We start from the raw sequence: 11715 nt of genomic DNA on the forward strand, positions 1-11715 counted from the left end.
CAGTGTGCCTCTCCGTCTGCGGCGCCTGCTGCTGCTGCTGCTGCTGCTGACCAAGCCTGGTGCAAGTTCTTCTGGGATGCTCTGGAAGTGGTGGGATGCAGAAAGACTTAACTGCCCCAGTCTTCCTGCTGCTCCAAGAGCTGGCACGCAGCCCATACCTGCACAGCGATTGGACACAGTCATGGAACAGGCAGAGATGGAAGAGGATGTGCAATTTTACTAGTCTGAGAATCACAGAATCATAGGACGGTTTGGCTTGGAAAGGACCTTAAAGATCTTCATAGCAGATGATGAAAACAGCTTTTAACATACTGGTAAAGAAGCCAATATTGGTGCCAATAGGCCAAGAAACATCACTGGCTTTACCCTCTCTTGTCTCCTCTCTTCCTTGCCTCATCTGCAGCTGGAATAGATTAATGAGATGCAAACATTGATGGCAAACTGCAGCTCCTGAGCTCCCCGGGTGCTGGCATGGGATCATTCGCTGCTGAGTCCCACCTTCTGCTGGCAGCCAAGGCAGGGTGGCCATCCCCAGTCACAGCGAACACCTTGGCTTTCTGAGGGGTGGAATAAAGCTCTGATGAGAACTTAAAAAGCCCCAGTAGCCTGACTCTGCAGTGATGTGCTGCTCAGTTTCTATGGGAACAGGCCGAGCTGGTTGATTGGAAGCAAGAGAAGGAGTGAGTGGGGCTGCAGATGCAGAGTTTAATTGGTGTGACTCAGGCTGGGCTTTTATATAATTTTCAGCCATTCCAAAAGGTGCCTGGGCACTGGAGTTGGAACACAATGAGGAGGTGTTCACAGGAGAACAATCTCATCGCTTGTTGAAACTATCGTAGCGCCTACTCAAAAAAAAAAAAGGAAATGGGTAATTTATTTTTGTCCCTTAGTTTCTAAATCACCTGTAACGTACAAGCATGGAATTGTTAAGGTTGGAAAAGTCCTCTAAGATCATCGTGTCCAGCATTAACCCAGCACTGCCCAGTCCACCACTAAATCATTTCCCTTGACATCACATCCACATGTTTTTTGAACAATTTCAGGGATGGTGATTCCACCACTTCCCTGGTCAGCCTGTTCCAATGCTTGACCACCCTTCCAGTGAAGAAATTTTCCCTAATATCCAATCTAAACCTCACTCATAAAGTTCACTGCTAAGGCATGAGAAGCATCTGCTGGTGGTGGGAAGGCAAGAGGCTGTTCCACCCCTTGCCCTTGCTCGGCTTGGTCTCACCAGTATCGGTCACAGATTAAAAATGGATTTTTTTCCACTTGGGAGATTATTGCCAGCTATGGGAAGGACTAAAATAAGCTATAGGACTGCCGAGCCTCAATCCTGACAGTGCATTACACACATCAAACCACCAATCTCTCCTAAAAATGATCCCTGAGCTAAAAACCTCCCTTTTGTCAGCCTGGAGCTTGGACATGCCCCAGCACCATGCCAGGCAGACGCTGTCATGTACCCTTTAGGGAGTCAAAGCTGCTGCCAAGCTCCATGTCCATGTCTCCCCCAGCCCCTTTGGTTTGTTTGGATGAATTTTTCAAGAAGGTGCATGAGCTGGGAGAGCAGTGGAATAATTGTAAAGCATGTGTAATATGTTCCACTTCAGCCATTTAGAAATAACAAGTAGAGCTACATGCTTGCTTGAAAAAAAACACATTTGGAAACCAAAATTAGATGCAAAGCTGAAAGATAAACTCTGTTGTAAGCATTTGTAAGAAAGAGTTTAAGAAAAGGATTAAAAGGGATTAGTTGAGCCTCTGAGACAGAGAAGATCCATCAGTAAATCTGATTATCAGCTCTGCATAGCACTCAGTGATTTAAAACGCCAAAAGGCTGATGCTGGAAATAAGGAGGATTTGGAGAGGTGGGGTCCCATCCCTGCCATGGTGATGGAGGCTGGAGACCATGTGTGGCCAGCACTGAAGGGGGTGATGGTCCCAAAATCCTCTCTTATGGGGTGGGGACTCCCTGGGATCAGGGCATGGTGCTCCCCTCCTGCCCACAGAAGGACACGTTGTGCCTCCAGGTCCTGGATAAGAAACTGGACCAGCATTATCATCAAATCATGGAATGGCTTGGGATGGAAGGGACCTTAAAGCTCATCCAGTTCTACCCCCCTGTCATGGGCAGGGACACCTCCACTAGACCAGCTTTCTCCAAGTCTTGCCCAACCTGGCCTTGGACACTTCCAGGGATGGGGTGTTAGCTGGTGGATAGACGAGGTTTTCATCCTCTTCCTAATGAACGATGCTCAATGTAAATCAGGAGCTGTTACTCATGTGTCAGCGGCTGTTGAATTATTCATTGGTGAGAAAATCACCAGGGACCAGGCCAAGGAAAGCTAAATAAGCAATTAATTGCCTTTATTGGTGCTGCCTGCCTCTTGTAAGTCCACTTCCATGTAATTGGTACTTTTTCCAAGGGATGCATTTGGCTCAGGGAGGGAGCAGAGTGCATGAGCCATGCTCCACACAGGGTACCTTCTCCTGGCGTTTTCTAGAGAGTGGAAGATTTTTGTTCGTCCCTGTTTGTTTTCCTTTGGTTCTTTGGTTTGGTTTTTTGGCGGTTTTTTTTGTTTGTTTGTTTGTTGTTTGGTTTGGGTTTTTTTTTTTTGTGGTGGTGGTGATTTCGATTTTGTTGGGTTTTTTGTGAATTTTTGGGATTATTTTTGCGATTTTCTGGCTTCTCCCCATGCTGAGCAGCGCAGTCCCATTCAGCAGAGGATGTGCATCGGCTTCCCCAGCGTTCCCTGGAACTTTCCCTTCTGACCCTGCTACAAAGCAGGCCCCAGCATTGCCCTGGGGGTACCCAGGTCATTATCCCCTTGCAGCCTGCAGGGCTTGGACATTCTCATCCCACTCCAGCAAGGCTTTAGGTGACATGTCTGCTTTAGGTGGCACATCAGCCCCAGGCACTGGTGCTGCTTTGTGCCGACTTCTGAGAGCTCAGGGCTGGAGGAAGCCCCGTAAGCCCAGTCCCATCCCACCATCAACACTGTCTGCAAGTCTTTGTGGAAACTCGTCAAACAGCTCCTTAGATGGAGGACAAGTAGGGTGGATTTTTTCCCCACTGTTCTTGGAAGGGTTTTATGGCCTAGACCCGCCCTGCTGCAAGCTCAGAAACCTTTTTGTTATTCCCATCCTAAATTTATTCTGCAGTTCATACCTCATTATCCCTGTGTTAACAGCATTCTTCAATAACCCCTCTCCCTAGGGACAGCCTGACAGAGAGGTTCTGATGCATAATGAAGACACTTCCAACCCCGAAGCCCAGACAGACCCCTTGAGGTGGGACCCCCTTGCTGCCCACTCACTGTGGCTCCCTCCTTGCAGTAGCAGTGCCATGGCCTCACTAGCACGCCCATCCCACGGGGGATGCTCAACCAGCCCAGGTACCCCTCACTCCTGGAAGATGAAATGGACCCTTGGGTTCAGGCTGATCCATAGAAGCTCATCCCATCAGCGTTTCCAGTCTCTGGGTGTTTTATTTTTTTCCTTTTCACAAAGACAAAGCCTTCTAATGAGCTTCTAAACTTCTAATGAGTTAAACATTGAAAACAGTCTTTCATTAAATTTACATACAAAAATTTGGTTGCAATTACAACAATTAGCTTGCCATGAAAATTGGGTGTGTGGAGAGGATAAAAATGCTCCTGCAAGAAAAGGACAGAAAATTCACATTCACACTTACCGAAATAATCTCCTTAAATTTGTCACTTTGACTTCAGTCCTGTATTTTAATGTGTGCTTTACACCCCAAGGGTTTAGCTCACTTGTTGAATGATGCCACGTATGCACATACTTGTAGGATAAAAAATAGTTGGTGTTTCAGGAACTGTCTTAAGTCCCTGTTTTTGACCGTTGTGTTTCTGACCCTTTAACCCTCTGCTTCGCCCTTTGGTGAGGAGTACCAATGCTTGCTGGAGAATTGAGACCTCTTGGAGAGCTGAAATATTCCGGGGCACTTAATTATGAGAAAACAGAATGGTTCTTTTAATTTAGGATCAGGAAAGAAAGGGAAAATGAAACAAAGCTCTTGTGATTTTTAACATAAAACACTTTTGCATTCTTGAGGAGCACAACTGATGTCCCAAACCAGGTCTGTTTTGACAGTGATGTTTTGCAGAGAGAAAGCAAACATTGCTGGGAATCTCTGGCATCAACACTCTCAGAACAAAGGCAGAGGAACAAATGTGAAAAATTCTGTTTGTGCTCTTTACATTACACATTTACATGTGGCTATTATGACGAATAAAGGTATATGTCCACTTCCATCTCTGCCTGTTCCCATCCCCTGCCTCAGTTTTCTTATAAGACACACAATTTGAATTCATTTTCTCCAAGCAAGTAGCATTTATTTGTGATTTACACAGTGGTCTTTGCTGGGAAGAGCCATGATCCGGGGTGCATCACAGTTTCCCTCATTCAGTTTTATGGAGCAGGAATATCACAGTCAAGAGTAAATTAAATGGATGATAATTACTTTTATGCCTCTAATTTATTTATTTGAAGTTATAAGGGCATCCATCTGCTTTGCTCCTTTGTTTGCTCCTGACATCAGCAAACACTCACATAGGCTCTCTCTAGCCCATGTGTCTGGGGGCTCCCTGACAAGGAGTGGGCAAAATCTGCAGCAAAAAGAGATGGATCTTAACTCCATCGAGTATTAACACACCAGGTCCCCACTGCTGGCAGCAAGGACACTGTCTGGAAGGCTGTGCCATCTCCTGGTTTGGTTAATAAGGGGAAGCTACTTAAGTAAAAATCATTAGAAGAGTACGCAGAGAGGCAGAGGACACGGCTGCAGAACCTCCCTGCAGGGAGGGAGGGAGGGGGAATTTGGTGGCCATGGACCAGGCTGCACTGATGGTCCCCACCGCCTGCTGCTCTGTACATCCCTGTTCCAGAGCAGCCCATCTGTGTTTCGAAGCCTCCTGCACTCGCAGCCTGGCCTCAGTGCAGTGGAACAGTACTTAGAAGTTACATTTCATTCAGAACAACTGTAGTCTAAACGAAATTACTCTAGCAAAATGCAAATGAGCTGCAGTTCCTTTTCATTTTCCATCTTTAACAGCATTTACTCTGTCACTGGTGGATTTATGGCATTTGGCTGCAGGTTTTAATTGCTGTTTGCATGCACAGCAGTGCCACAGCCAAGCACTAAATGTGTATTTCCATTTTGCATCCAAATCCGAGCCACTGCAGAAAAATTACCAGTGTTTTGATATCAGCTCCATTGTCATTTGCCCTTAGAGCTGCTGAGGAGAAGGGATGAAGTATATTTGTTTTATTTTGAGCTCTTTATAAAACACCCAATGAAGCAGAAAGGAAACCAATCCCACAGCAGATGCCACACAGGACGCAGGGTCACTATGTGACTTTGGGACTGGAAGGAAATGTAATAAAATTTGTGTTACTCCAGTGGGATGAGGTGAAGAGCCGGAGGGGTACAGGGATGTGTCCCTGGTTTGGCTGGTGCCACCAAGCCTTAGGGACAATATGGTGGCTCTGTCACCCCTGTCACCCCTTCGGTGTGTCACCTACCCCCCACACAGAGGTGTCTTTCTTTTCCAGGTCACACACCACCCGGGTACCTTTCTTCCCTTCTTATTTCTTTCTCTTTTTTTCTCCTCTTTCTTACTCCCTGGTTGATCAATTATTTAATACATTTCATCCCAGTGCAGAGCTCCCTGAAGTGAGTTGTTTTAAATTAAATACATTTCTCTTTGAATCAACTGGAGTCCCTGAGAAATTTTTAGCTCTGCAAATGAGCTCATTAGAATTTTGGAGGTGTACCTGAATCTCTCCTCTGTGTTTTTTCTTTATTTTTATTATTTCAAATCTCATTCTACTTCATTCCAGGTTCAATCTTTTCCCTGCAGCAGTGCCCTATGCACTGACTGATCGGAATAATTTCAAAAGGAGAGAATTAAAGGGCCCAACATGAAATTTCCTTAGAGAATTGATGTGGGTTAACTGTCTGTATCTTATTGTGCTGCCTTGTTTGGAAGGCTTCTAGCAACCATCCATTATAGTTATAAGGCTGAATGATGACTAGAGCTACACTGGAAAAAAAAAAAAAAGGGAAAGAAAAATATAAAAGAAAAGCATTTTCTATGAATAATAGCACCAGAGTATTTAAAACACTTGGCTGCACACTTTTCAGGCAGCAGGTGCTGAAAAATGCATTTCTCCCCTAATAACCTTTAAATCCCTTGTATGATGTGGGTTTTCTCTAATCCTCTAAATATGTTCGGAGGAGACAACAAAAAGACATACATCACATGGCCGATTGGGGCTCCCAGGGTGGAAACCACTTCTTCATCTCCCCATGGACACAGAAAAAGCTCTTATTCAAGCTGTGATTCAAGAACAGCCCTGGACCTCCACAGGCACAGCTTCACTTCTGTGTGGGCAGAGGTTGTGGGAGTGCCTGGGCTTGGCTCCCAGGAGCTGCTCCAGACGTGCTGGGGGAGCCGCCCAGAGGCTCTGGGGTGAGAGCAGGGCTGAACGCAAGGGCAGAGGGAGCAAAGGGAGCCAAGTGAGAGGCACTGGGGGTCACAAGCAGAGCCAAGCTGGGGTTACAGCTCTGTGCACCCCCATATCAAGAGAGCTATTTGGCAGCAAAGGCATTTATTTGCAGCCCCAGCTCCACAGCATCCACACTCATTTTTTTTCTCTCCTTTCCTCCTGGGGAGAGGTCAGCTCCATTGCATGCTGTCCAGGTGAAAAGCTGAGGGGTGACTGCAAGGCTGGGGTCTCCATGCCCTCTGCCACCTCCTGACCACACATGTGGGTGACCCTAGCAGGTTATGGGCATGGCCAGGCTCAGTAAAATGATGTAGCTGGGAAATTACTGTGCAAGTCTCTGGGATCATGACAGTGAGTTTTCTCTGCCCCTCAAGCAGATGAGGGCAGCACCAGACTTCTACAGCTTTTAATGCCAAGGCTGCCAAAAACTGGAGGTTTTTACACAGTCTGTGCCCAGCAGTGCCAGGTGAACTCCATGCATCCCACTCCGGGGCAAGATGCCAGTTCCTACCTTGCTGTGGTTCTTGGCAAGAGATTTTGGTTTTGTTTGTAGCCCACCAACTCCTGGGGCACATCATGCACCTCTCTGCCATCCCTGCTCTGCCAAGGAAGTGAGCTCCTCACAAGTGTGGTACAGGTCTGTTATCACAGGAATCAGCTCTTCAAAGGACAATTTTCACTTGATTAAAACTTCTGTTGAAACAGGATACATAATTTGCATCTGGATCTGATCCTTTATAATGCAAATGTACAGAACTTCAAACACCAGCTGGCTCCCACTCCACAGGGCTGAACACCCTAACCTGGTTCTGGAAGTGACACTTTTTTTTTACCCATAAGGGTAAAAATTTTTTGTCCATCAGGATACTTTTAACTACCAGTGCCCATCAGTGTCCCATCAGGACACTTTTACTCTCCAGTGCATTATGGCCACTCCTATTTCCCTCCTGTCCTGGTTGGAGCAGGGATGCAGTCCCCTTTCCCTGGAGGAAATGATCATTCTAGACCTTTTTTGATGAATGCCACCTTCTAACCCTTTAACTGCCTCACCATCCCAGGCTCTTCACCTTTGCTGCTATGTGTTTGCAGGGGAGGCAGCTGCACTGCCAAGCCATAAAGAATGTGAAACAACTGAGGTGACAGTAAGCATTCCTAAGCCTAAATCAGCAATGAAATAAATTGGTACAAAAGTCCTTTGCTGGGATTTCCTGAAGAGCCTCCAGGCAAGCCTCAGGCAGCCTGGTCAGACAGTGAAACAGCCAGGGAAGAGCAGTCACAGAATCGCAAAGTGGCTTGGGTTGGAAGGGACCTTAAAGCTCATCTTATTCCATTCCCTGTCGTGGGCAGAGACATCTTCCACTAGACCAGGTTGCTCCAAACTCCATCCAGCCTGGCCTTGAACACTTCCAGGGATGGGACATAAATGCTGCATACGCAAATGTGCTCCAAACACATTGGAGAATTCAGGAGAAAATGAACAAAGCGGAAAAAAAATTAGGAAAATAATCCTCGGTGTTGTAGTGAGAACAAGAGCTCGTAGGGCAGGAGACTCTATGGGAACCTCTTGCTGAATGGAGCACACACTAACCTGCAGGATCAGATCCCAGAGCCCTGACAGGATGGGAAATCAGCCAGGTCAGGGGAGATGTGAACCCTGTGCCACCAATGGTGCTGAATTAGAGCACTGAGTCCACGAGCTGAGGAGGAGCCTGTTTGTTCCACTATCTGCATTTGTGTCACATTTCGAGAGAAATTTTTTCCAGGAATTTACTCCTGGTTTTTACAGGACACCAGAAGCCACACAGTCTGCCTGAAGCTCTGTTGCTTTTCCCTCTCTCTCACTCAAAGAAAGCCAAGGGTTAACAAAAGCCAAGGCAGGCACATTGACACTGAATTCCCCCCTGCAGATCCCAAACAAAAGCTGCAAAAATGCCATGAATAAATTTCTTCCTGTTTGGTTTCGGTTCCAGTGTTAAATGGACCATTCTGTGCTTTGGTGCCGAAGCAGGGAGAGGGCTCTAGGTCTGCCGAGCGAAGGGAGCTCAGTCTGCCTCTGCTGTGCTGTTATTTCATTTCCATCATGACTAGTCTAAAGACTCAATAATCACAGATAAGCCTGAGTGAACTCTGGTTAAAGCCACCGGGCAAATAAAGCCCAGCCCAGGGACCCCACAGAGCCTGGGAATTGCTTCTGCCACTCCACTGCCTCAAGCCACGCAGGACAAGCAGCTTTTGATCCACCAAGACTCAAAACCGAACTGTCCAATTGGAAATTTCTAACAGGCTCATTTCTTTCAAACAGAATAATTTGCAGTTTGCTCAGAGTTTTTAAGCCAAGCTCTTTCCCAGCTTATTTTCTGAATTTGCTGTTTAGATGAAAGACCTGCCTCCTCTGCTCAACAGCAGCTCTGGGCTTACTGCTGCAGCTTCCTTGACAGGAAGAATGTCCAAAAATCAGAAAAATATCCCAAATGCCTCCGAAGAGAGTGACACCTGCACCCCTGGTTCTGGTGAATGTGTGACTGCCCTATGAGTACAGAGGAGAACGAAGCTGTTGGAATTTAAAGGAAATGGTTTGGGGTGTCTCATCTCTGCCTCATAACGCTGCCAAAGCAAGAAGGGGATGAGCAAGAGCCTTTTCTCAGTGATGCAGATCATTTGGTTCATTTTGAGGCCCCAACAGATTCTGTGTGTTGGGAAGGTTCATCCATTGCCAAGGCAGGCATGAGCTCTGATGCTCCGACACTGATGGATGATCCCACCCCACAGGACACTTCTGCTGGGGCTTTTCTCCCTGGAACAGGGGATTGTTACTTTGGAAGCAGCCATGGGGTCATGGTACAGGATCAGACATTTGGGGAAGGGATCAAAAGGGCTATGTCACTGTCACTTGGGTTTCCTCCCAAATGGCAAAACCCTCATTTCCCAAAGAGTGAAACCCATGGTACTTTCTCAAAATACCTAGAAAATGGAGTGGAACTCATGAATGACAAGAAGTTGCCTAATGTGTCATTTTCTGAACATACCTTGGGAGAAGGAAAGAGGTTACTTGCAAATAATGAGTTTCATTTGCTGATAACAGGGGCTGTTAATTAGCTCTGGGCACCACTGCTGGCAGACGCCAGAGGTAATGGAAGTGTGAAAACTTACACTTCTGGAAGTCTTTTAAAAGTTCATTTAATATGACACTTGGGAAGACAGTTTGTGCAAGGAGTCACAGTAGTCTCAAAGAGAATTAGCTTAAAGCCAGAGACAACAGGGAAAGAAGAGGGCAAGACGTGCCAGGGTTGGGCAACTGGGAATGCTCTGCCACAGGGTTGTGGGCCACCGTCAGCTTCTCTCTGGGCCTGAGACCCCTGGAGCATGCAAGGGAAATTAATATACAGTGAAGGCAAAACCTCAGATGGTGTTTCCCATCAGGTATTGGCCCATTTCTAGGTTATTTAGGAAGAAATTCTTCCATTTGAGCATGGTGAGGCCCTAGCACAGGCTGCCCAGAGAAGCTGTGGCTGCCCTATCCCTGGAAGTGTTTAAGGTCAGGGTAGACGGGGCTTGAAGCAACCTGGGGTAGTGGAAGGTGTCCCTGCCCACGGGCAGAGGTGGGATGAGATGAGCTTCAGGTCCATTCCAACCCAAACCATTCTGTGATTCTATGATTCCGTGATTATTGCTTTTGTGTGGAGCAGAGACAGGAAGGTAGGGAGCAAGGGGCTCATCAAGCAGGGTTAGGAGCTCAGTCATGAGTGCAGAAGATTCCTTTGAAGCTCTCTTAGTTATCTCTCTGGCTGGCAGAGCAACACTGCACATCTTGGAGTTTTATTCCCTTTGATCTGGCTGCCGTGGTGTTTGCTGCCCCTGCCAAGCCTCTTGCTCGGGTCTCCATCTTTGATGTGGGTTAACAATACCTCCTCAGCCCTTTGATGCGCCCTGTAACACCTGCTTTTACATTTTTCAGTAGCAATGTGCAGGGCAGGGAGTGCCACTCTCACTGGCACCCACAGCCGAGTCCTGGAGCCCAGTTTGGACCAGTTGACGCTGAGCACACACAGCTGGGGCACTGGTGAGGGCAGTGACAGGAAAAGAACCCCATTATTACCTGCAAGTATGGAGTTGTAGCAAATGCAGCCCTGAAATACCCACCTCCCCCTCCGCTTTGCTGGAGGGACCTCTCTTTCCCAAACACCTCCTTCACTGAAGCCCTCAGCTCCCTTCCCTCCATCCCAGGGTTTGGCTGCTATTCCCTAAAATCTCCCCTTAGTTGTGCCAGGTCCCAGGGGAAGCTGCCACAGGGTGATAACCAATAACAACCCCCCTCCATGATTTACACAGAGCTGCACCCCAGAACCCCAAGAACAGGACCTTCATCATCCTTGAAAAATAAAACTCAGCTCTTTGCTGGGATGCTCAAGGGTAGCAGGACCAAGACACTTTATTTGACAGTGAAATCATTCCCACTGTGGTGTGCTCGGTGCTAATTGTTGCCACCACTGAGCCGGGGTCACTTCTCCTCCTGTACAAACAGCCATTAAATGTCACTTGAGGAGCCTGTCGAAGCCCAGCACCTTTTACTTAATGCAGACCTCGTCCTGGTGTGCCAGCTGCTGATTGATTCCACTTCCTCCTGTAAATATTTTAATTAGGACTGTATTTCCAGGGTCAGGTAAATTTGAGAGGCGAGCAGCAGTAGCAGGGAGCTCACAGCTTTACTTGGACCTGCAGAGTGGGGCACACAGCTTTGTTGAAGAGGGTTCAGCCTGTTGCACACCTGCTGTCAGACCTGATGTGTTCCCTCTCAGGGTGCCTGAGGCCACATTTAGGATTTCATGTGGCTCACAGAGCCCCAGAAGCAGCAGGGTCACCGCTTGACACCAGAGAGCACCTGTCCATGGGGTGAGTGGGCACAGGAGCCTTGGGATAAGTCTGCGTGATCGAGATTCCGGCCCAGCATCTTGGGGGGTTTCATGGGACAGCCACATGCTGGTGGCTTCCCTGCCAAGGGATCTGATAATCATGGCTGCTCTCACAGGTTGTCTGGGCAGGATGGGTCCCACAGAGCTGGTGTGGGATGCGTGACAATGCCAGCGGCACCGGGGTCCTGACAGCACCCTGCTGCTGGCTCACACAGATAATCTCTCAGGCACATGCCCTCCGGAATGCACGGCAGAGCTGGCTGACCTA

This window comes from Corvus brachyrhynchos, unplaced genomic scaffold (genome assembly GCF_000691975.1).
Source record: "Corvus brachyrhynchos isolate BGI_N302 unplaced genomic scaffold, ASM69197v1 scaffold338, whole genome shotgun sequence".
Taxonomy (NCBI): domain Eukaryota; kingdom Metazoa; phylum Chordata; class Aves; order Passeriformes; family Corvidae; genus Corvus; species Corvus brachyrhynchos.